Here is a 26,741-nt window from a genome sequence, read left to right as displayed (position 1 = left end):
TATGTAGGGTGTGAGTGTATGTGTGATGTGTGTATGTAATGTATGATGGGGGGGCAGCGGCAGGTGTATGTATGATGTGTGTATATGTATGGTGTATATGTAGGGTGTGAGTGTATGTGTGATGTGTGTATGTAATGTATGATGGGGGGGCAGCGGCAGGTGTATGTATGATGTGTGTATATGTATGGTGTATATGTAGGGTGTGAGTGTATGTGTGATGTGTGTATGTAATGTATGATGGGGGGGCAGCGGCAGGTGTATGTATGATGTGTGCATATGTATGGTGTATATCAGTGTTTCCCAACCAGGGTGCCTCCAGCTGTTGCAAAACTACAACTCCCAGCATGCCCTGGGCATGCTGGGAGTTGTAGTTTTGCAACAACTGGAGGCACCCTGGTTGGGAAACACTGGTGTATATGTATGGTGTGAGTGTATGTGTGTATGATGTCTATGTGTGATGTGTATGTATGTGATGTATGATGTGGGGTGGGCAGCGGCAGGTGTATGTATGGTGTATATGTATGGTGTGAGTGTATGTGTGTATGTAATGTATGATGTGGGGGGGCAGTGGTGGGGGTGTGTGTATGTATGATATGGGGGCAGTGGCTGGTGTATGTATGGTGTATATGTATGTGTGTATGATGTATGTGTGTATGTAATGTATGATGTGGGGGGGCAGTGGCGGGGGTGTGTGTGTGTGTATGTATGATATGGGGGCAGTGGCTGGTGCATGTATGATATGTGTATGCATGAATGTCTTGTATAGGAGCGGACTGTCACGTCGGGCATTAGGGCAGTTGTGCCATCTAATTTTATTTATTTTTAGTGGTTTCTGACCACCTGTACTAAATTACACCCCCAGAATCCCGCCCCCTTCATACTCACCCGCCGACCAAGAGCCCCACGGATGCACACAAACACGCCCGAACCAAAACTACAACTCCCAGCATGTTGGACCATAACCTAAACTGTAGAACTATAAAGTGTAACATGCTGGGAGTTGTAGTTTTGGTTCGGGTCAGCTGCAGAGCCATAGGCTGCATCAGGGCATGCTGGGTGTTGTAGTTACTAACTGTAATTCCCAGTATTCCTTGACACATCCTATGGCTCTGCAGCTGACACAAACCAAAACTACAACTCCCAGCATGTTACACAATAACCTTAACTGTCCTACTATACAGTGCAACATGCTGCAACACCCACACAACCATAGGCTGTATCAGGGCATGCTGGGGGCTGTAGTTATCTAGTAACTAAATGCAACTTCCAGCATTTTCTGACACAAAATGCACCATATAAACTGGAGAAGCAGAAACCCCCCCCCCCCAGTAACACATAAGTCCCTATTGAGACTGAAAACTAGTGATTAAAATATTTTAAAAAGTGCGTATATATGTGAATAAGCCCCTTACAAATAAAAGTTTCCAATTTATTTTAAATAAAAATAATGTACAAAAATAAACATAAGTGGTATCACTGCATGTGGAAATGTCCAGACTATTAAAATATGATGTTAATTAAACCGTACGGTGAACGGTGTAAATGTAAATAATGGTCCAGAATTGTTCATTTTTGGTCACTTCATATTAGAAATTTTTTATAAGGTGATCAAAAAGTTACATCTAGACTTATCTGGGCTTGTCTCAGGTGTAAGAGGATCTACAGCTCTCCCCCCGCTAATATCCTGGCATACTGCGATCACCTATTAACCATTAGATCACCACTGTCAGCAGTGTCTAAAGGATCTTATATCCATCCCTGGTGGTCTAGTGGGGGGGGGATCAGACTATTTTGGTTGAAATTATTTCATCAACCAGGACAAGTAGATTTTCTTGAGGGACAAGTAGATTGTGTTCCGCTTTAGTCCCTTGGACAAGTAGTTTTTTTTTAAATTTCCACACCACTGGGGCCGCTCTGCCGGTGGGTCGTTCCCCCCTGTGGGCATTGGTGTCGCGGCGGTGGTGGTTGCCGCCCGGTGCTGCGCCATTTTATGCTAGGGACATTAGGGACCCACTCTAAATAGGTGGCCTTGACGTGGCGAGTGGGCTTGTACTTTTTGATCAAAAATGTATACTAACGACCTGTTAGTTTTTGATATTATGCTGAGAAGCAGTCAGATCATTATGCAGGATTGTAGATGTGCACCATGTCTGTTTTTCTACCCGAATTCACACTGTGATTTCTACCCGAATTCACATTTTAAAATATGACCACCCTTCAAGGCCACCCATAAATTTCAGTTTTGGGAGAGGTGCTTTCAGCACCCGCTTGTTGTAGTCTCCTTGGGTATGATAACAGGGGCACTTTGAGATCCCAGGCATTTTACAAGGTCCTAAGCTAGGTGAACAGTTAGTTTCTTACAAGATATAGCACATTAGTCAAAAAACTGAAAAAGAAAGGAAGACAGATATTGACAGGATGACTTCACACAATAAAGTACAACACAAAAATAGAGCATCTAAAAATATCTAAAATGGCAATGTACGCAGGGAGAAGTGTCTGCACTCAGCTAATATAGATGCCCATTCAGACTTTGCCCAATGCAGAAAAACTCAAATGCAACACTAAACAAGCAGAACTGCTTCCAGAAACTGCCAATACTAGTGCGGTGCCCCAGAACAGCTTCTGCAGCTGCTACCCATCAGAGAAGTCATTACAAGGTTTGCTGCATACAAAGCATGTTTCCCAAGTAATGTATGATCCTGCAAAAGGTATTTTCTGAATAAATTGTATATTTCTGTTTTGCACAACAGGTCTAAGCATACTTTACATATACTGTATCATCTTGTACAGCTAAATGATTAATCTAGTCACAAGTGGACTCCTGACCAATGAATGCAGGATCCTCTCCTGGGAAATAGGATGCTACCTAACATTAAGCTTGTTGGTCTAGGCCTAGCTAGTTAGTCTTGACCTAGAGTTTAGTCTTGGCCTAGCCAAGTGCAGATGTCAGCCCCTTAGCTCTAGTCAGGAAAATGTAGGAAAGTCCAGCTCACCTGCTATGTTCCGAGTTCGGATCCCCACTCAGACTCTCCGTGTCAAACAATGAAGAAAACGAAATGATCCAGCACTTGGAATATTGCAGCTTTATTGAGTCCTCTTAAAAACAGCATGGAACAACTTCAACACTTCACAAGGTCTGATACAACTTGACGCGTTTCGAGCACATGCGCTCTTTGTCAAAAGATACGTTCAATGATTACTAACACATAGAAATAGGTGGTTCCACAGATTAATCCAATGAATAAAATGGCACACTGCTGAAAAAGCAGGTAGTTCCAATGTAAGTTAAAACCAAATAGAACATGTATATCCATTCAAGTAACCTGGTTTTGTTAAAGTGATATAAATGTGTTTTATAATGATCACATGACGAAAAAAAAAAAAAAATGGAAAATGAAATGAAAAAGAAAAGATAAAGAACAAGAGTAAGTTGCAATATTGTGCGGTCCATTGCAATATAAAAATTAAAATGAAAAAATATAATATAACGCAGGACAAATCGTACAATATGAACTGAAACTAATGAAAAAATGGAACATGATGTGTAAGATATGTTGCTGGTGCTAACAGCAGAGGATAGAAAAGATATTGATAATGATGGGATCCTTGTCAATTTAATAGTGAAACAGAAGTTTTTTTTTAGGTTAAGACCATTGGGCATTCTGGAATTTAAAGTAAACTGCCAAAAGGCCTCCCTGTCCATGAGCCTCCGTTGTATGTCTCCTCCTCTGATGTTCATGTGTATCTTTTCTATGGCATATACTCGATTGGGACGTACGTCCCTGTCATGTTCTTGTATGAAATATAATGATGGACTGGAGCGATTTCTTATTGCTGTGTTGGTAATTTTTTAATAGAAGTAATTTACAAATCTGTTTAACTTTCTGGAGCCAGTTGATATATATAAAAAAGTTTTTTTTTCTGGAATACCCCTTTAAATTTACACAAGGATCCCATCATTATCAATATCTTTTCCATCCTCTGCTGTTAGCATCAGCAACATATCTTAAACATCATGTTTCGTTTTTTTATCAGTTTCATGTTCGATTTGTCCTGCGTTATATTTTTTCATTTTTATATTGCAATGGGTCGCACAATATTGCAACTTACTCTTGTTTTTTTTTCTTTTCATTTCATTTTCCTGTTTTTTTGTTTTCGTTTTGTGATCATTATAAAACACATTTATATCACTTTAACAAAACCAGGTTACTTGAATGGATATACATGTTCTATTTGGTTTTAACTCACATTGGAACTACCAGATTTTTTCAGCAGTGTGTCATTTTATTCATTGGATTCATCTGTGGAACCACCTATTTCTATGTGCTAGTAATCATTGAACGTATCTTTTGACAAAGAGCGCATGTGCTCGAAATGCCTCAAGATGTATCAGACCTTGTGAAGTGCTGAAGTTGTTCCATGCTGTTTTTAAGAGGACTCAATAAAGCTGCAATATTCCAAGTGCTGGATCATTTGGTTTTCTTCACCCTTAGCTCTACTCACCTTTTTTCTTTTCCTGAAAAGACTACAGCCTGTCAGCCTAGGTATAACTAATGTCCCGCATACCTCCTTCAAGTAGGCCACATTGTTATTAGTCTGGTCTTCAAGCAAGTTATACTTGAGACTAGCCCATGTCCCACTGCAAGGATATTTCTGCTTTTCAGCAACTTTTTCAAGAGGTTTAGCAAGGATAAGCTAAACATTGACATTGTTTTAATTTTGCTGGTTTCTACATTTTCCTCTGGTCAGACCAGCGCCAATCTGTTGAGTCAGGGGAACTTCACCTGGATATGCTTTTCTGAGTGTTGTGTCACAGCTTGCCACAAAAGTAAGTAGAATGTATTTCTACACTCTGCACGAAGCAATGGCGGACACGTCCCTCAATGCATCTCTATGGGAGAGCCGGAGCGCTGCACTCAGGAATCTCCGGCTCTTCCATAGAGACACATGGAGGTAGCATGTTGGCCATCGTCTTGAGCGGTGGTTGACAGGCTCCATTTAGAAGGAGAGCCGAGGCCCCGTATAGAAGATTGCGGGGGTCCCTGTGGTCATTTTCTACCCCAGTGTACTCCTTTAAAGGGGTCTTCTGGCTTTTTACATGTTATAAGATGTATGATCGCAGGGGTCCCGCTGCTGGGGACCCCCGCGATCTCGGTGCAGCCCCCCGGAATTCTGTGCCGGGCGCTGCCTCCAAGACGGGGAAGTCACGCCACCCCCCCTCCATTCATGTCTATGGGTGGGGGCATGACGACCTGAGACTGTCGACTGTTACGCCCCTCCCCATCCCCATACAGTTCTATGGGAGAGGCGGGGAGGCAAGAACGCTGCCTCCCCGCCTCTCCCATAGAGATACATGGAGGAGGCGTGTTGGCCGCCACGCCATGCTGCGGCCGGCACGCCTCCTGCATGGGAGAGTTACCGCAGAGCCATGGCCCCGTGCAGGAGATCGCATTCAGACCCCCCGCGATCAAACACTTAAATGTTTTCCGCAGCAGAGTATATCACAGAGATGTCACATCTGCATCTGACATGTGCTAGACCAGTGATGGCGAACCTATGGCATGCGTGCCACAGGGGGCACGCCGAGCCCCCTCTGTGGGCATGCGGCCATGGTTCACCAGGCGGGGCAAACCAGGACATCCCTGTGTCCCGAAAGATCATTTCAGGATACAAGGATGTCCCGGTTACCTTTTTGCGGCCCCGTGTTAACTTTAAAAACGCAGAGGCCGCCGGGAGGTAGCGCAAGCAGGGACGTCACTGAGCGGAGGAGGAGGAGCGGAGCATCGAGGACGAACGCTGGCCGGCATGGTAAGTTACCAGCTACACTTCAGCTTTGGTGCTCCGACCACCGCTCCTCCGGTCCCGGGACCTACTGCTATAAACGGAGGAGCAGTGGATGGAGCAGTGTGAGGCAGTACACAGACATACAGCCTCCAGCCATACACTGTATATGGCTGAAGGCTATGTGACTGTGGGGGAACTATACTGCACCTAATGTGGGGGGGACTACAACCCAATGCTAATGTGGGAAAACATACGGCCAACCTAATGTGGGGGAACTGCAACCTAATGTGGGGGAACTGCAACCTAATGTGGGGGAACATACTGCCTACCTAAGTAGTTTTTTTTCTAAACTTAAACCTTAGTATTCTGATTTAATTTCTGTGCTGGCACTTTGAGGGAAAAAAAGTTGGCGTGCATAACGGTTTGGGCACTTGGGCTCAAAAAGGTTCGCCATCACTGTGCTAGACACACTAAAGATTTCTCAAAAACGAAATCTGTAAAAGTAGCATCAATTCAAGGGAGAGTGACTACAATCATCATGCACCTTAATTCTTAAAGCTATATTTCTTAAATGATGCATCATTGACTGTATATTTTCTGGAAATTGTGAAAGTAAAGTCGGAAGACAACTTCCTGGGCTTTGTAGGCATCCTAGTTAGGAAACACAGAATTAGCATTAAAATTAAACTGTCACCTCTGTACGAGGTACGGAGGTGCAGGCACCATCAGTTCGAGCATAATGCATTCTAACATAAGGTCCTTCCCCTTACTTTGACCACAGTTTGTGAAGTTATATTCATGCCGTATTGTAAAGCTGCTGACACTCGCAGCGGCATGCCTCCTCCCAGCATGGAGCCCTGTACGTCAATCATGCAGGACCAGCAAAGTAAGGAAAAGGACCTTCTCTTAGATCGCATTATGCCCTTAGTGATGGTGCCTGCACCTCCGCACCGCGTATGAAAGTAAGGGGGGCACTGTGCTCTGTTAGCTCCCAGCTGAGAATATGAAGCTACTGTGCAGTAATTTCATGTTCCCTGCTGGAGCTCTGATTGGTCATTCGGTGCCGACCAATCAGAGCTCCCGGAAAATAATATGACATCACAGCACTGTAACTTTATATTCCCGCATTGGGAGCCGGCCAGGGAGAGGACAGAGCGCAGTGCCGAAAAAAATTTGTCTTATGCCTGTGTTACGACATTTGAAACTGTTTTGTTTTGCTTAACAACGAATCAGAGCTTGATTCGTCGATGACAGGATTTGTTGACAATGATTATCGATTTTGATCAATTTCAAGTGATCACCACACTAGCATATATGGCAGGGAGGCGAAATGCCATTTCCCTGCTGAATTGTGCTGGCATGATTAACAAACTGCAGACACTTGCTAATACATGTACTGGTATATACTCCACACAACGAGAACAATTTGTTCACATTTAGCTTAAAAGGTTTTTTTCCATTTGTAAATGTTAGACCAAAAATAGTGAAGCAGAGCTCTGTGGACAAGCAAACTTCAACTTCAATTTCAATATCTAACTATTAACTCCAAAAACAGGAAGCAACACTGCAAGATATCTAATAAAGAATCCATTTGATCACACATGGTCACAATGCCTATTTATTCAATATCTTGGACCACTGCTTCCTCTTTTTGAAAAGAAAAAGAGAGAGAGAGAGAGAGAGAGAGAGAGAGAGAGAGTCAGACAAAGAGAGACAGAGAGAGGCAGAGGGGGAGACAGATAGAGAGACACAGACAAAGAGAGACAGAGAGAGGCAGAGGGGAGAGAGAGAGAGACACAGACAAAGAGAGACAGAGAGAGGCAGAGGGGGAGACAGATAGAGAGACACAGACAAAGAGAGACAGAGAGAGGCAGAGGGGGAGACAGATAGAGAGACACAGACAAAGAGAGACAGAGAGAGGCAGAGGGGAGAGAGAGAGAGAGACACAGACAAAGAGAGACAGAGAGAGGCAGAGGGGGAGACAGATAGAGAGACACAGACAAAGAGAGACAGAGAGAAGCAGAGGGGGAGAGAGAGAGAGAAAGAAAGACAAATGCTGTGGAGGTCACACTGCTTTCAAAGCAAGAAGCAACAGTAAGACAGAGCAGAACTAGTTAGTATATTTAAAATTTTTGCAATTTTTGTTAACTAGGGGCTAATTCTAAAGGTTAAAAAAAAAAACACTTTAAAGATGCTAATTCACAAAAATCAACCAAGTTACCTGAAACTTCTCAGCAGCTCACCAACACACAGGCTGTTATATGGTAGCTTGTATATGAAAAGTCATATGCACAAACATAAGCTGCAGAGGGTCCCAAACATACCGAGAGTAATTCTGCTACGTATATTAAAAGGGGTACTCCACTGACCAGCGTTCGGAACATTTAGTTCCGATTACTGTGTGCGTGCTGTGGGGTTGGCCATCACGCCCTCTCCCGCAGACTTGCATTGAGGGGGCGTGGCCTGACTGCATGAGGGGCGTGGCCAACCCCTGCAGCATGCACACAGCGATCGGAACTAAATGTTCTGAATGCTGGCCAGTGGGGTACCCTTTTTAGGTTAGAACTGAAAATGACCAAATATTTAAACCTAGACCATAAGCTTTCATGAGCTTGGCCCTCACTCTCCTCCTCTTGTTTCAATATTTAGTGTGTAATTTTTTAAAATCTGATGCCAGCATAACATGGTGGCACTAGAGCCACTAGGAAATGCGCAGTCTCCATAGACAGCAATGCTTTTTACTCATTTTTGCTCACATCACAGAAAAACGCAATATTAAATTATCAAAAAGTCCCATCGACACCAAAATAATAAAAACTATAGGCTATGGTGCAAAAAGTAAGCCATCATACAGCTCTGTAGATTTAACATTATAAGTGTCAGAATATGGTGATTCAAAGCATTTTTTTTTAGTTCAGCTTTTTTTTTTCTTTAAGTAGTAAAACATAAAAAAATTCTATAAATTGGATATTGCCATAACCATACTGACTTGCAGAATAAAGATAACCCCCTCATTTTACTGCAAAAGGGAACAGCGTACAAACTCAAACTGTGAAAAGTTACGGAACAGTGTTTTGTTTTTCTCACTTTTGGCCCCCCAGGTAATTAGCTTTCTGTTTTGCAGTATATTTGCTCGTACAATGAAAATCAAGCCCTATGTGGCTTTGTATGTGGAAAAAAAAAAAAAGAGTTATGTCTCATAGACAATGAGTTAAAAACATGCCAAAAATCACCGACTGATGAAAGGGTTTAAAGTTGGAAGCTTTTGAAATCAGTTTCTCCATTTATCCATTGATACACCATGAGCTTCGAATAAATGACAGATACTGTCACCCATCTCACACAGACAATGAAGTAAATTGGGCACATTATCACAGACAAAAACTCAGTGTCATCCCCTAAATAGTAACCTGGAAAGGAGACAGCTGAAAGAATGACATCATGTAACTAAAGGTATTCAGAGCACACACCTCGCAAGGAATGCCAATGGGCAGAAATACCTAGAGCAAGCATACCGGGCCACAGATGGGCATGGCAAGTACATCATGTACTTCTTACCTCCTAACTACTGAGAAATGAAAGCACATTCATCCCCATGTACCACACATCTCTGTATTGACAGGAGGCTTGCATTGCGGTACTTGTAGTCTATATTAAAAGGAACTATGTAGTAGGGCTGGGCGGTATACCGGTTCATACCGAATACCGAAATTTTTGTGCTGCACGATATTAATTTTTCCCCATACCTCAATACCCGTTTGGCCCCTCCCCCTCGGGAATGAATGAATTATCAGCCCAGCGCTGTGCTGTCCCCACATCGGGGAACTAATCATATGTGACCTGCGAGCACTATTCTGCTTCTCCCGCCCCCCCCCCCCCCCCTCAATTAATTATTAGCCCAGCGCTGCGCTGTCCCCATCGGGGTACTACTCACATAAGTCACCCGCAAGCGATGCCGTCCTCGTTCTCCTGTTTGTTGCGGCCGCCGGCGCTGACACTCTATACCAGTGGGAGTTGTAGTTTTGCAACATCTGGAGGTCCGCAGGTTGAAGACCACTGCTCTATACTGTATCCCTATGCCTGGGCTGCAAAAGGTAAACAAAATAAACTTTAACTCACCTTCCCTGTCGGTCCGGACTTGCTTCCTGGGGACATGAACGTCGGACAGCCGTCAGCCTATCACCGGCTGCAGTGATATTCCGCCTTGGCCGGTGATTGGTTGAGCACACTGTCATGTAAGAAGCCGGCTTCTTACATGACAGTGGGCTCAGCCTATCACTGGCCGAGGCGGAACATCGCTGCGGCCGGTGAAAGGCTGACGGCTGTCCGACGTTCACGTCCCCAGGAAGAGCGTAAGGCCAACGTAGGAACATGCGTTAAAGTTTATTTTTGTTTACCTTTTGCAGCACGGGCATAGGGATACAACGTTCAGTATAGAGTGTCAGCGCCGGCGGCCGCAACAAACAGGAGGACGAGGAGGGCAGCGCTTGCAGGTGACGTGAGAAATACCCTGATGGGGACAGCGCAGCGCTGGGCTAATAATTAATTATTTTTTGGGGGGTGGAATACCGTTATATACCGTGGAACCACCATAAGTTACAAAAATACCGCGATACACATATTTGGCCATACCGCCCAGCCCTACTGTGTAGTTGCCTTCAAAAATTTGATGTCTTATGTGCACTCACTCATCAATAAGTCTATAGAAACCAGGGGCAGTGAGATAAAGCAATATTTACTGAACAAAACAAACAACAAGCTTATAGAGATCTCTCCCATGATCTATTTATACCCAGGACTGTATCTATAACAAAGGGGCATCCTCTACGTCTAGAGGAAAGAAGGTTTCTACACCAGCACAGACGGGATTCTTCACTGTAAGAGCAGTGAGAATGAGGAATTCTCTGCCTGAGGAGGTGGTCATGGGGAACTCTGTAACATAATTCAAAAGGGGTCTGGATGCATTTTTGCAGAGTAATAACATTACAAGTTATGGTTTTTAGATCTATAGGGACAGAAGGTTGATCTAGGGATTTATTCTGATTGCCATATTTGGAGTTAGGAAGGAATTTTTTCCGTTTTTTGTCTTCCTCTGCTTCAACTCAGCAGGGACTCATTAGGGATATAGGTTGAACCTGATGGACTATGTTACAACATCTAAAGTGGAATCCTCCCCATCACACTGGGTTTTTTCTCTTTTGGCATTGTTCAAAACATCATGTAATTTAAGAATGTTTTTACTACAGTTTTTGTGCTGTTTTTCTTCCTATTCAAAACATGTGTTTTTTATGTTTCTAAAGAAGGCTATGTAAAAAAAAAAAATGCCAAAACAAATACAAATGCCATACACAAACAATGAATCAAAAGCCGTGTGTGTAATGCATTTAATATTTCACTATGGACTTTCAGCTAACATCTGGGTGCAAAAAGTTTTTTGAGCAGAAAAAAATGCATGTGTAAATTCAGGAGACAATGCCTCTCAAGCACCTTTAAAGGATTTTCTAATTTTATGTCAATATAGCTTTATTACTGTATAACTGAATAGTTAGACAATTTTATTAGGAAAGGGGGTTATTCACAATTATTAACACTTTTTCTTTACACCTTTTTCACTATTTTTTAAGTCTTCATAGGGCACTATTACATGCAATTTGGCGATTGCATACACTGAACAATGCTGTGCTGAAGCAGGACAGGATGAAGGCAGGTAAGAACCCTCCATCCCTCCTAACAGCAGATTGGGACCCTGCAATTTTGTTGCAGGAGTCCCAATCAGCAGGTTGAGCTAGCCAGGAAGTAAATTACCCACATCTGATCATGGGGGGCTGACTGCTGGGATACTCCGAGATCTGCAGCACGGCGCTCCGGCTCTCTTTGTGCATGGAGCGGGGGCTGGCACTCACCCTCTATGCATCTCTATGGGAAAGCCAAAGTGCTGTTCTGGTGCATCTCCAGCTCTCCCATAGAGATGCATGGAAGAGCTTGCTAACCACCACTTTGTGGTGTGGTCAACACAGCTCTGTGCATGGGGAGAGCCAGGGCATTGGGCAGGAGATCGCAGGGGATCACAGGTCAGACCCCTGCAATCAGACACTTATCCCTATAATGTGGATATGGGTAAGTTATCCTAAACTGAACTACTCCTTTAATGCTGGATATTGGCCCGACCGGCAATGTCCAGCATTAGCCTTAAGTTCTGGTTGCTGATAGAAACCGGGACCCACTGGGTATGAAGTGCAATCAGCCCTTGAGCGTGCTTCATACAGAAAGCAGGCATATATGTCCTTAAGGGGTTAAAGCATATGGGTTGTTTTAGGTAACCTTTCAGGGTAAGCTGTTCTGTGTGTATATATGAGGAGTAGCAATATTTTTAGTTGTTTCTGAGCTAGTGGGTGAGCGTAGGCTTTAGGATGACCCCCTTATACTGTACACACATACACAAGAGGAGATCCTACACTTCTATCTCTTTACAGTTCACCCCCAGAAGCAGCAGCAGCAGCACAGATGACATTATAGAGCAATACTAAGCAGTGTAATCTGTGAATTAAGCGCCAGGTGTAAAATACAGCACCTTCTCTGTGTTTCTCCATACACTGAACCAATGCCCATTTCCCTCTCCATAGACTTGTACTGGCAGATGTAAACTGATCCTTCAGTGGGCTGATTGTACAATTGACAGAATTCAGTTGCTTTTTAGAGTCAATGATAAGTTTAGGATGGAGCGGAAAGAAGCATTTTTCTCAAATTGTACTTTTTATATTTGCTTGTACTGTTAATTGAAAATTTGGTGACCATTTAACACCTTGTCGTCCGGACATACTCTCACACATTTCCTGCCAGATAGATTTTAGCAAAGCTCAGGAAAGACAAGAAATATATATTGCTATATTTAGCTCACAGCGAGTTGTCTGTACTGGACACCATCATAGCTTATTGGTGAGAAGTATTATGTTTCTAGGGGTTTTTATATTTGTTAAAAAATATTGGTTATTTAAAATATGTTTGTCCCTGCAGCTATTGCCCGTGTGTCTCTATGAAGAGTCCAAATACTGGAAGTGATGGTGGACAAGCAGAGTTCTGTACACTGAGGACAAGCAGGGCTCTGTACACTGAGGACAAGCAGGGTTCTGTACACTGAGGACAAGCAGGGCTTTGTACACTGAGGACAAGCAGGGTTCTGTGCAGTGAGGACAAGCAGGGTTCTGTACACTGAGGACAAGCAGGGCTCTGTACACTGAGGACAAGCAGGGATCTGTGCACTGAGGACAAGCAGGGCTCTGTGTACTGAGGACAAGCAGGGTTCTGTACACTGAGGACAAGCAGGGTTCTGTACACTGAGGACAAGCAGGGTTCTGTACACTGAGGACAAGCATGGTTCTGTACACTGAGGACAAGCAGGGCTCTGTACACTGAGGACAAGCAGGGCTCTGTACACTGAGGACAAGCAGGGATCTGTACACTGAGGACAAGCAGGGCTCTGCGCAGTGAGGACAAGCAGAGCTCTGTACACTGAGGACAAGCAGGGCTCTATGCAGTGAGGACAAGCAGGGTTCTGTACACTGAGGACAAGCAGGGCTCTGTGCACTGAGGACAAGCATGGCTCTGTACACTGAGGACAAGCAGGGCTCTGTACACTGAGGACAAGCAGGGCTCTGTACACTACACTGAAGACAAGCAGGGCTCTGTACACTGAGGACAAGCAGGGCTCTGTACACTGAGGACAAGCAGGGCTCTGTACACCGAGAACAAGCAGGGCTCTGTGCAGTGAGGCTCTATGACATGCTCCCTCACACATAAGCCAGAGCCCTGCTTGTCCCGTCCTCACTTCCAGTATTTGGACTCCTCATAGAGACACACATGCAATAGCTACAGAGACAGCCTTTTTTCACCCCAAAATATACACATTTTTTAACCAATGTATATTACAAATATACATATAATGTTATTATCTACATTATATAAAACGTTTTTGTTCAGGACAGGTACACTTTAAACCGTATTCACACTAGTAAAGTGATGACATGCTTTACATACATGGGACTGGTGCAGCTAGTCATATGCTGCACAGTTATTTTTACACATGGGAAACCCATATATATATATATATATATATATATACAGCAACAGGAGAATACAGCAACACACTGCTAGCACACAGATATAGATAAAACATGAGTATATAGATAAAACATGAAAAGCTATACAGCTGTAGTGCAACAAATGAAAATATGAAATTATGAAACTGTGAGGTACTTAGCTTGCAAATTTGGCAGCCAAATAGCTTGGACCGTCCCACCACGGTAAGGTGACCATATATATATATATATATATATATATATACACACACACACACACATATATATATATATATATATATATATATATATATATAATAATAAAAAAAAAAGAAAGTAGAAATTCCTAAAGATATTATATTATAGATATTATAATATTTCCAATCTGGAGCTTTCAATAGCTACCTACAAATCTATGAGGATTATCGGACTTCATCCATTGCCCAGTGTACATCCACACTTGGTAAGCACCTGCAGAACGAGTAATTCAATAGACATCCGTGTTAAAATCCTCCAGCCTTACATGGTTATTATCAGATCATTACAGCTTGTAAAGGGAGCGCTTCCAACACTGACGTTGTGTTACGGAATTGTTAATAATTCCAAACTGGAGCTTCACCCTCTATAAGTGTGTTTCCCGACCAGGGAGCCTCCAGCAGTGGCAAAACTACAACTCCCAGCATGCTGGGAGTTGCAGTTTTGCCACAGCTGGAGGCACCCTTGTTGGGAAACACAGCTCTATAAAAATAGCTGGCATCAATATTATACAAAGCTACTTGAGGAAACTCTAATATTGTGTCTTAAGATCTGTATGGTTTGCTCAGTAACTGCGATAGTGCTGACACTCCCTGCCAAGAACTGACACATACCAGGGACTGGATACTGTACACACAGAAAATACTGTACTTTACTCTGCAGGGATAGATCGCCATGAACAATATGCATTGTCTTGAAACGCGAGGGTACCTTATCCTAAAGGCTGCCAGGCTCACCTTGTTAACCTTTTCATTGCTGGTAACTTTCAGCCCATTTTGACTTCAAAATTCCAATAGTCCTGCAAAGAACTGTACAATGATCTGGAATCTTATACAAGACCAGAAGGTAATTCGATAATCTTAAGCGTAACGTATAAATGTGTTTCCCAAGAATTTAAAATTTAGTACCTATTCCCATGACAGGTAATACAGTATCTTTCCCCAAGTCCTATAGGCATTCAATGAAGCGAGGGTGTGCATGCTTGACCAGCTATTCATTTACACAGTGGATGTTTATTAAAGAAGGGGGCACAGGACCCCCCATTCTTGTTATCGGTGAAGGTCCTTAGCACCTGTTCTGGACATAGGTGATAAAAAGTCAACCCTAGGGAAAAAAAGCATCAATCCAGAAGCTTGTCTGATCTGGAGAATGGAGTCAAGATCTTCTCTTCCTATATATAACACTGTATACTCATTCTAGACAGGGTGCCATAGATCAGCAGGTATATGCAGCCCTGACTTGTTGCTCATGGGCCACCTGTAGACCCACCTGCAGTAGCTGGCACTCCCATGGCACATAGTAACTTTGCACATTGCAGTAAATGATGCCCAGATCACTGATAACAATTGGCAGCTGCCCCTCCTCTGACTGGTACTCACCTGACAGGGGCGCTGGGATGGCGGAGGGAGACGCAGGACTCCCGGGTGCAGCAGTGCAGCTGGTTGTGTGAGGCTCCAGTAGTCTTCATGGTCCTGCCCGACCCCTGTCTCCAGCCTCAGCGCTCTCCTCCTCCTCCTCCTCCTGCTGCCGGCCTTCCCCGGGCACACTCCCTCTCGCCCGCCCACTTCATAGCCAAACACTGACTCACCGCTCCCAATCTGCTGCTAGGCATCGCCCTGTGCCCGCAGGAGGAGAGCGGACAGGTGCCAGCTGCTGATTCATGCCGGGCGGGCTCCCTGCGATCTTATCGTAACGATAAGTGACATGTGCGATGGGATCCTATACACCAATACCTCCTAGTCAAACCTATAGACCAGTGTTTCCCAACCAGGACTGCAAAACTACAACTCCCAGCATGCCCGGACAGCCAAAGGCTGTCCGGGCATGCTGGGAGTTGTAGTTTTGCAACAGCTGGAGGCAGACTGTTTGAGAAACATTGCTATGTCATTTTTATTATTTTTCACAAAAAGAAATAAAACAATAAGAACCAAGCCCATTTTGACCTTAACCCTTTAAGGACCAGGGGTTTTTCCGTTTATGCATTTTCGTTTTTTTTTTTCCTCCTTATTAGCTTTAAAAAATCATAACTCAATTTTGCACCTAAAAATCCATATTATGGCTTATTTTTTTGCGCCACCAATTCTACTTTGTAATGACATCATTTTACCCATAAATCTACGGCAAAACCGGAAAAAAAAATCATTGTGAGACTAAATTGAAAAAAAAACAAAAAACGCCATTTTGTAACTTTTGGGGGCTTCTGTTTCTACGCAGTGCATATTTCGGTAAAAATGACACCTTCTCTTTATTCTGTAGGTCCATATGATTAAAATGATACCCTACTTATATAGGTTTGATTTTGTCGTACTTCTGGAAAAAATCATAACTACATGCCGAAAAATGTATACGTTTAAAATTGACATCTTTTGACCCCTATAACTTTTTTATTTTTCCGCGTATGGGGCGGTATGAGGGCTGAAGTGATCTGAAGTTTTTAGCGGTACCATTTTTGTATTGATCGGACTTTTTGGTCGCTTTTTATTCTTTTTTTATGATATAAAAAGTGACCTAAAATACGCTGGAATTTTTTTGCGCATATGCCATTGACCGAGCGGTTTAATTAACGATATTTTTTTATAGTTCGGACATTTACGCACGCGGCGATACCACATATGTTTATTTTTATTTACACAGTTTTTTTTTTTTTTATGGGAAAAGGGGGTGATTCAAACTTTTATTAGGGAAGGGGTTAAATGACCTTTGTTAACTTTTTTTTGCAGTGTTATATGTCCCATACGGGGCTATAACACTGCACACACTGATCTCTCATGCTGATCCCTGCAAAGCCATAGCTTTGCATGGATCAGCGAGATAGGGGCTCGATTGCTCAATCCTGTAGCTCAGGCTTGGAGCAATCAAACGCCGATCGGACGTGACGGAGCAAGGTAAGGGGGTCTCCGCTCGCGTCCTAGCTGATTGGGACATCGCGATTTTATCCCGACTGAGCTGCCGGGAAGCGTTTACTTTCATTTTCAGCGTGGCGCTCAAATTTGATCGCCGCGTCTGAAGGGTTAATAGTGCGCGTCACAAAGATCGATGCCGCACGCTGTTAGCCCAGGGTCCCGGCTATGAATAGTAGCCGGGACCGACCCGGTGTGATGCGGGGTCACGGCGTGACACCGGGATCGGGTGCAGGGCATACAGGTACGCCCTGCGTCCTTAAGAGGTTAAGGACCAAGCCCATTTTGACCTTAAGGACCAGGCCAATTTTATTTTTGCATTTTCGTTTTTTCCTCCTCGTCTTCTAAAAATCTTAACTCTTTTATATTTTCATCCACAGACTAGTATGAAGGCTTGTTTTTTGCGTGACCAGTTTTCCTGCGTAATGACATCACTCATTATATCATAAAATGTATGGCGCAACCAAAAAAATATTATTTGTGTGGGAAAATTAAAAAAGAAAACCGCAATTTAGCAAATTTTGGAAGGTTTTGTTTTCACGCCGTACAATTTACAGTAAAAATGACGTGTGTTCTTTATTCTGTGGGTCAATACGATTAAAATGATACCATGATTACATACTTTTCTATTATTGTTGCGCTTAAAAAAATCGCAAACTTTTTAACCAAATTAGTATGTTTAAAATCCTTCTATTTTGACAACCTATAACTTTTTCATTTTTCCGTATAAGCGGCAGTATGAGGGCTCATTTTTTGCACCATGGTCTGTACTTTTTATTGATACCATATTTTGTGTATATAAAACTTTTATAAATTTTTTTAAATAAAATGTGACAAAAAAGCAGCAATTTTGCGCATTTTTTTTTTACTTTCACGCCCTACACCGTACGGGATAATAACATTATATTTTAATAGTTTGGACATTTATGCACGCGGCGATACCAAATATGTGTATTCATTTTTAATTTTTTTTACACTTTATGGGGGTAAAATGGGAAAAAAGGACATTTTACATTTTTATTGGGGGAGAGGATTTTCACATTTTTTAAACTTTTTTATTTTACTTTTTTTACTTTCATTTTTATACTTTTATAATCCCCATAGGGGACTATTTATAGCAATCCTTTCATTGCTAATACTGTTCAGTGCTATGCATAGGACATAGCACTGAACAGTATTATCAGTCATCTTCTGCTCTGGTCTGCTCGATCTCAGACTAGAGCAGAAGACCCCGGGAGATGGCCGGAGCCAGGTGAGGGGACCTCCGGCTGCCATACTGGATGATCGGATTGCCGTGTCAGCGCTGCAGGCAATCCGATCATCCATTTAAAGTACCGCACTGCCGCAGATGCCGTGATCTGTATTGATCACTGCATCTGAGGGGTTGATGGTGGACATCCGCGCAATTGCGGATGTCCGCCATTACCGGCGGGTCCCTGGCTGCTGACAGCAGCCGGGACCTGCCGCGCTTGATGCGAGCACCGGTCCGGTGCTCGCGGTCAGGGTGGAGTGTAAATGTACGCCATGGTGCGTTAAGTACCACAGCACCATGACGTACATTTACGTCAATTGTCGTTAAGGGGTTAAGTTACCATGTAGCATAGATTTGCTCTGTTGGGGCAAGCACCATTGGGAATGAAGCAGAGCTGAGTTTGTCAATTGGTTTCCTTAGCTCAATATTTCCCTATATCAGTGGTCCAAACTGTGGACCTCCAAGTGTTCCAAGACTGCCTGTACTTACTTCTACTTTTGCATTGCTTATAACTTGTTCGCTGTTTGGTAAATAAAGACAATGAGGGAAATTTATCAAAATCTGTCCAGAGGAAAAGTTGCTAAGTTGCCCATAACAACCAATCAGATCGCTTCTTTCATTTTTCAGAGGCCCTTTTGAAAGTGAAAGAAGCAATCTGATTGGTTGCTATGGGCAACTCAGCAACTTTTCCTCTGGGCAGGTTTTGATAAATCTCCCCCAATGACAACCGTAAACCTTTGCTGGACAACTGGAGGTCGGCCAAGGTGTTTATTTTCGTTTGAATCCAACATCTCTTTTAACTCCTAAAACTCTCAGAGCTAAGCGGTCTGCCGGCAGCCCCTTCGGCAGTCATAACACTCTACTCTCCAGGTGATCCTCATCCCCATTTCTCCTCCGCCACGCTGTGACTTAACCTAAAAGAAAATAACATCAGTAGTGCACATAAGCCATTCTACACACAACACCACAACAAAACCACCCCTTCTCAGAGGAGAAACGGAGAATGTATAACAAATTCTCTTTGATTATCATACGTTTTTCTTCTTTTTTTTTTTTTTTTGTCAGATATTCTTTTTTGTCAGATATTCTCACTTTTTTTTTTTTTTTTTTTTTTTAAGAATAGAAAACATCAGATAACATCGAGGGAGGGCGGAAAGCTGCTAAACCCGTCCGGTAACTCTGCAAAAGATGCCGGCCAGGTATACGTCATCCCCTATATAAGTAGCTCCGCTCCGCCTCTTCCTACTGCCTGCAGCCTTCCACTGCCCTAGCTCCAAGCTTAACAACTCCTCCTACCATCCAGCTCCTCATTAACCCTAACTTCTCCTATCCCTAGCCTACGGACAGTCCGTGTTGCGCGCATCCTAGGCGGCGCGACGACATCCACTCTCACCATGCCCAATCAGCCAACATCTCTTATATTACTAGCTGAGTGCCTGGTCTTTCTACCTAAACCTTGTAGCAGGGGAAAAGCAATAATGACGCTCTGGTCTTCATATCCCATTATCACATTTCAACCTCATACCCTAACCTCATATCTCAAACTCATCCCGTCCTCATAACCGAGCCTTATATCTTGTCCTCATAGCTCAACCTCATGTCCTATCCTCATATCTCGACCTTATATTTGGTCCTCATATCCCGACCTCATATGCCATTCTCATATTCCGTCCTCATATCCTGACCTCATATCTCATCCTTATATGTCATCCTCATATTCCGTCCTCATATCCTGACCTCATATCTCATCCTTATATGTCATCCTCATATTCTGTCCTCATATCCCGACCTTATATCTCGTCCTTATATCTCATCCTCATATCCCGACCTCATATTTCATCCTAATATCCTGACCTCATATCTCATCCTCATATCCCAGCCTCATATCCTGACCTTATATCTCATCCTTATATCTCATCCTCATATCTCGACCTCATATTTCATCCTAATATCCTGACCTCATATCTCATCCTCATTTCCCGACCTCAAATCTCATCCTTATATCTCATCCTCATATCCCAACCTCATATTTCATCATTATATCCTGACCTCATATCTCACCCTCATATCCCGACCTCATATTTCATCCTAATATCCTGACCTTATATCTCATCCTCATTTCCCGACCTCATATCATATCCCGACCTCATATCTCGTCCTTATATCTCATTCTCATATCCCGACCTCATATTCTATCCTAATATCCCAACCTCATATCCCGACCTCATATCCTATCCTCATATCCCGACCTTATATCTCACCCTCATATCACGACCTCATATTTCATCCTAATATCCTGACCTCATATCTCATCCTCATTTCCTGACCTCATATCCTCCACACTAGCTAATCTCTGCACCTGCCTGTTGGACATTTGTCAGGATAGTTAAGGCTATGTTCACACGATTGGAAAATATCCGAAATGTCCGCACGGAAAAACAATTGCGGACATTCCGCACATTTGACTAACTAGCGGGTGACGGAAACATCTGGAACAGAAATTCTGCCGTGTGCACAGCGCAGCGGAATCCCGCTGAATTCAACAGGACTCTGCTGTTACGGAATCTCCGTGCAGAATTTCAAGCGGAATTCGGCACAGAAATTCTGAGGTGTGAACATAGTCCCAGTAATTTCTGTAGCCTGAGAGTAATGTGATCAGGAGATGTGCCGGACTTGCATGGGACTTCAGAGAAAACCCACACCCTCGCATAAGGGGGGTGGATTATGGTAAATCTAACCCTCCTATATTTTTTGTGTACATATTAGTAACGGGTACCAAGTTTTATTAAAATATGTTCAGTCATTTGGAAATGATGCTGGAACATACATACATACATACATTAAGCTTTACAAAATGGGGGAGATTCTCAAAAACTACTGTAATTTCTGTTCACACCTTTTTTTTTCTCCTCACATTTTCAAAGGTCTCTTGTGCTGCTTTGAAAATATGAAAATATTAGATTTTTTTGCGCCCAAATTGCTGATTTTTGCATCAAATTTTACATCCCAGAAAATTCTGGTGTAAACATCTCACGTAATATTCTGAGCTGAAATGTGAGTGCAGATATAGTGACCAAGAAAAAAAAAAAAAAAAAAAATATATATATATATATATATTTTTTTTTAATAACATTAAAATGTCATGCCCCCTCCCATAGACTTGCATTGAGGGGCGGGGTGTGACGTCACACGGGGGCAGAGTCGTGACGTCACAATCTTCCGTCTCGGTGGTCGAGATGGACTCAGCCTGAGGACCTCCAGCGGTTCCGGAAGCCGCTACAGGTGGGTGCTGCATGGTAGATCCAGGGGGTCCCCAGCAGCGGGACTCCGGCGATCTGACATCTTATCCCCTATCCTTTGGATAGGGGATAAGATGTCTAGGGGCGGAGTACCCCTTTAAATAACACCTTTTCCCCAAAAAACTAAGAAAAAAACCCAATAAAACTACAACCATTTCTGTGATTTCTACACTGTCAAAAAGCTGGTGTGAAATATTTTATGTAAACTGGACTCTAACCCCTTTGAAAATATCATGTAAAGTAGACAATATACGTGGACACGCCCACTTTCACAAAAATGACGTGAACAGTGTAAACCGCGGCACAAAGCTCTTTGAAAATGTGGTCGATACTTTTGTAGATTTTTTTGCTGCAAAATTCTTTGAGAATCTCGCCCACTTTATAGATGACAGAGGGTCCACCTATGCATTGTCAATCCACCTATATAAAGAATAACATTAAAGAGTACCTATCATCCAACCATATTTTCTAAACTAACTCAGATTATATTCCCTAACTACCCCTAAAAAAATTCTGAGCTATAAAAAGCTCCGTATCATACCTTTCCACTTGCTCACATCGTGTGAGCTCCCGGCAGGAGAAAGTGGGCGTTTCCCAGCAGGCATGAAGTTACTAAAGCCTGTGAGAGCTGTGCCTCACCATGCCTTGCACGCACTTCCTGAGTTTGGACTTCTGCAAGTCCAAGTGGAGACCAAACTAACTGTTTGACTTGCGTCAGGGAACAGAACAGAGCCACCTAGTGGCCGTTTTTTCAATCATATTTAAAACATATCAAGGTTGAGAATTTTAACAGCAAGTAAACAGAAAAATGTCATAAGGAACAATATATTAAAAGTTTATGGTTTAGAAGAGCAGCATTCAAGGGAAGTGTTTTCCAAAAAAGTGTGTCTCCAGCTGTTGGAAAACTACAACTCCCAGCATGGCCGGACAGCCTTCGGCTGTCCGGCCATGCTGGGAGTTGTAGTTTTCCATCAGCTGGGGATGCACTGTTTGAAAAAACACCGTTCTAGGGGATCTATACAGCCATAATATAGGCACATAGGCTGTATAGGTTGGACTATACAGCCATAATATAGGCACATTTATATGATATATCGGTATACTGTCTTCTAAATGTGCCTGTATTATGGCGGTATAGTCCAACCTATACAGCCACAATACATAATTCTCCTATTACACTCAGGAGGCACTGGCCTTAGGGTTATTGTAATAGCCCAACATTTCTTCACGTTTACATACTAAACAGAAGATAAAAAAAAAGAATATGACTACATGTGTCAGAAGGATGGGGCACAACATTTGAGAGCTTTTTCTATATGGAGTACTCATTTGAAAGGTGATCCACGAAGATCATAGTAGGAGTTCATGGTCATACATTGGTGACTAATGTGCTGCCACTCTGACTGGGCCACATTCCTACCTATTGCAGAATGGTATTAGGCGCTTTTCCCTCAGAGCTCTCATCTTTGTATTGAGCTGTCCAATGTTCAGATCCCTTTATATATATATATATATATATATATATATATATGTGTATATATATATATATATATATATATATATACATATATATATATATATATATACATACATATATATATTTATAGGGGAATATGCAAAGCAGCTCATTACATCACCTTTTCAGGTAATGTTCCCTGGTATCAGCTTAGCTCCTGTTAAGGAATATAAAAAGCTGATCGGGATTTTATGCCAAGCCAGACTATTCCGCGGGCATTCTGGGTAGGGGAATAATATTCCTTAACAGGAGCTAAGCTGATACCAGGGAACATTACCTGAAAATGTGATGTAATGAGCTGCTTTGCATATTCCCCTACCCAGAATGCCCGCGGAGTGCTTAATGGCCTTCTGAAGCTCCGTTACACCAGAAGTGGTGGCCTCGCCCTGAGGCAAATACTCATCCCCTTTAGCTGCTCTCAGGCCTCTTACCCCAGCCAAGCCAGATCACCCTGCTCTGTACTGACGAGTGGCAAAAACCACAAAACAGCTGTCTACAGATGGGTAGAAACTTCCCTTTTGGGGAGTAGTCTGGCTTGGCATAAAATCCCGATCAGCTTTTTATATTCCTTAACAGGAGCTAAGCTGATACCAGGGAACATTACCTGAAAAGGTGATGTAATGAGCTGCTTTGCATATTCCCCTACCCAGAATGCCCGCGGAGTGCTTAATGGCCTTCTGAAGCTCCGTTACATCAGGAGTGGTGGCCTCATCCCCTTTATATATATATATATATATATATATATATATATATATATATAACTTCTGGTTGATGTATTTCTTTAATATACTTTTAGAAATGTCTTAAAGACACCTATCATCTTTAGAAAGCTCTAAGCTAGTGGGTATAATATGTACACTCCAGTTTGGAGTGATCATTTACTGACAGGAGAGTCTTTTCCCTAAATACTACCACTACTGCTGTTGTGTGTGTTCACACAGTGTTCAAAAAGCATACCATGCAGTGCCTTATTATTAGTGCCACTTGTTTTTAAAGGGGTATGCCAAAAAAAAAATTACTACATTTAAATGTGCTCAGGTTGAAGGGAAAAATAAAGAAACCTATACTCACCTGCTTCAGATCCCCTTAGGTGTTTTTCTGATAGCGTCAGTCCCTGTGGTAAGTGATTGCTCCTCTCTGTTCTGAAACATAGGAAATGCCTCTAAGCCATTCCCCAGCAGTGACCTACCTGAGCCAGGGTTTGGCTAAGCAGGCAATTACAATGTGTCAGAGCAGAGAACAGGCAGCAGCTCTGCTGGGGAATGAGTAGCAGGTGAGTATAGTTTTTTTTTTTTCCCTCCCAATGTAGAAACTTTTTTTTCCAGAATACCCTTCGAAATGCAATCACAAATGACTAAAATAATGTGTTAATGTCAAGTAAAGCAATGTACTTTACAAGTAGCAGTGCCACACAGTATAAATACAACTACAGTGTTCAAATTATACCAAAATACGGTGACCAAATAGTAGCACCATACATCTATATATACATAATATACATGAATTTATACCTAAATATACAGCCTTATACAAAATGCACACATACAGCTAATGACTATGCTCTATAAAGTCTGTTATACAATGAATATTAACACATGCGGTGGTAGAAGGCTTCAAGTATAAGGTCATCTGTGGTGCTTCCTTCGGTAAGGAAAGTTGACACACCTCATGCAACTGCACAGGTTGTACACCCCTAAGGTATTCTCTGTTCAATGGTGGCTCTAATGTAATAAAACAACTACTTCTCAGTTTATTGACCAAGATAGATCACCCGACTGTCTCTATGGAGGTGTCTATGGATAACATTGTAGTCCAGGGGGCTGTCTCTACTGCTCAGTTCTCAAAGGGGGGGGGGGGGGGGGGTGAACCTAATAGCTCTCCGAGTTGTGGTCAAGGAACAGTGGTCACAGATGTGATACAAAAATACACAAATCACTTAAAACTACCGTATGTAATAGCTGAACATTCTGGCTTCATTAAACATCCCTAAAATAAATGGATTATTATTTTCAGTAATGGCATGTGTTTTCTCAGATTGAGTTGAGGGCAGTGTTATGGAATAGGAAGTAGAATAGTTAGTACTTCACTAATAATAAAGAACATTCTACATCAAGCTGGGTCTGACTTTCTGGAGCAGTTGACAGATCGACTTTGCAGGATGGAACTATACATTTTCAATCAGATTGAGATCAGAGCTATTTACTGACCATGTCATTGAGCTGATATACCGTATTTTTCGCCCTATAGGACGCACCGGCGTATAAGACACACCCAATTTTTAGGGGCAAAATCTAAAAAAATAAAGATTTTGAACCCAATAGTGGTCTTCAACCTGCAGACCTCCAGATGTTGCAAAACTACAACTCCCAGCATGCCCGGACAGCCGTTGGCTGTCCGGGCATGCTGGGAGTTGTAGTTTTGCAACATCTGGAGGTCCGCAGATTGAAGACCACTGCATAGGAGGTAATACTCATGTGTCCCCGCCGCTCCGGACCCGTCACCGCTGCCCTGGATGTTGCTCCATCGCTGTCGCCGTGTCCCCGTCGCTCCGGAACGTCTCTGCTGCCGGCTGGGTATCCTCGCTCTCCGTCGCCGCCATCACGTCGTTACGCACGCCGACGCACGTACGCGACGACGTGATGACGAAGAAGGAGAGCGCCGGCCGTACAGGGGATCCCTGAACGGAGAAGACACCGAGGAGGCAGGTAAGGTCCCTCCCGGTGTCCTGTAAGCACTAACCCGGCTATTCAGTCGGGCTGTTCGGGACCGCCGCGGTGAGATTACGGCGGTCCTGAACAGCCCGACTGAACAGCCGGGTTAGTGTCACTTTCCCTTCAGACGCGGCGGTCAGCTTTGATCGCTGCGTCTGAAGGGTTAATACAGGGCATCACCGCGATCGGTGATGTCCTGTATTAGCCGCGGGTCCCGGCCGTTGATGGCCGCAGGGACCGCCGCGATAGGAGTGTATTCGCCGTATAAGACGCACCGACTTTTTCCCCCCAGTTTTGGGGAAGAAAAAGTGCGTCCTATACGGCGAAAAATACGGTACTTTTCCCAGAGAAAAGCTTTAACATTGGGCTCTGTGTCAAGATGTGTTATCATCTAGGAAAATGACTTCATCATTACCAAACCTGGCTTCTATTAATGAGCAAAGTGTCCAAAATGACCATGTGCACCTGTGCACTGGCTGTTAAGGTAACAATTGTCATCTCCCCTAGTCCTTCACCTGACATTTAACCACATATACTTGTATATAAAAAAAGAAAAAAAAAACAGACGATAAGGTTATGCTAATCTGATGGTGTTATGCTTAGAGCAAAACACCTGCTGAAGCTTGAATCCCCAATCTCTGGGTGAGTAGCCGGGGTGCTGCCTGGATCGTGCCCGTTTCTGAAGTCCTCAGGGGCGGTCAGGAGAATTCCAGTTTAAACTTGCAGAATGCATCCTGAGTTTCCGAATGTATTTCTAATATACGGAGCATTATGTTTGTCAATTGTCCAATGTGTTTTTTTTTTTATTCTGCATGTGTATGCTTCTTAAATAACCTACTCCAATTGTGTTAATATGTAAACCTGTTAACATGTTTGCGGCCTTTTTTGTTGTTGTATAAATATGACACGTTGAATGCTGTACCAATCAGAGGACCTGAGGAAGAGA

General features: G+C 43.0%; 1 protein-coding gene and 1 long non-coding RNA gene across 5 annotated transcripts in view; one reads left to right on the top strand and one right to left on the bottom strand.

Moving 5' to 3' along the window:
- The window catches only part of SGMS2 (sphingomyelin synthase 2), a 73,320-nt gene extending 54,470 nt beyond the window's left edge, over nucleotides 1-18,850 (bottom strand). Inside the window, exons 1-2 of one of the 4 annotated variants that reach the window (XM_056564284.1) lie at nucleotides 18,759-18,827; nucleotides 14,272-14,333 (exon numbers count right to left, since the gene is read on the bottom strand). The gene's annotated coding sequence lies outside the window, so the exon portion shown is untranslated. Of the gene's footprint in view, nucleotides 1-14,267; nucleotides 14,334-15,496; nucleotides 15,629-18,758 lie in introns of those variants that run through there. The other 3 variants (XM_056564293.1, XM_056564331.1, XM_056564313.1) reach the window with 3 other exon arrangements.
- A 125-nt stretch (nucleotides 18,851-18,975) lies between these two features.
- The window catches only part of LOC130303259 (uncharacterized), a 50,481-nt gene continuing 42,715 nt past the window's right edge, over nucleotides 18,976-26,741 (top strand). The window contains exon 1 of the long non-coding RNA XR_008853361.1: nucleotides 18,976-19,139. This is a non-coding gene — a long non-coding RNA (uncharacterized LOC130303259). The remainder of the gene's footprint in view (nucleotides 19,140-26,741) is intronic.

This window comes from Hyla sarda, chromosome 1 (genome assembly GCF_029499605.1).
Source record: "Hyla sarda isolate aHylSar1 chromosome 1, aHylSar1.hap1, whole genome shotgun sequence".
Lineage (NCBI taxonomy): Eukaryota > Metazoa > Chordata > Amphibia > Anura > Hylidae > Hyla > Hyla sarda.
This window is presented reverse-complemented; position numbering and strand designations above follow the sequence as displayed.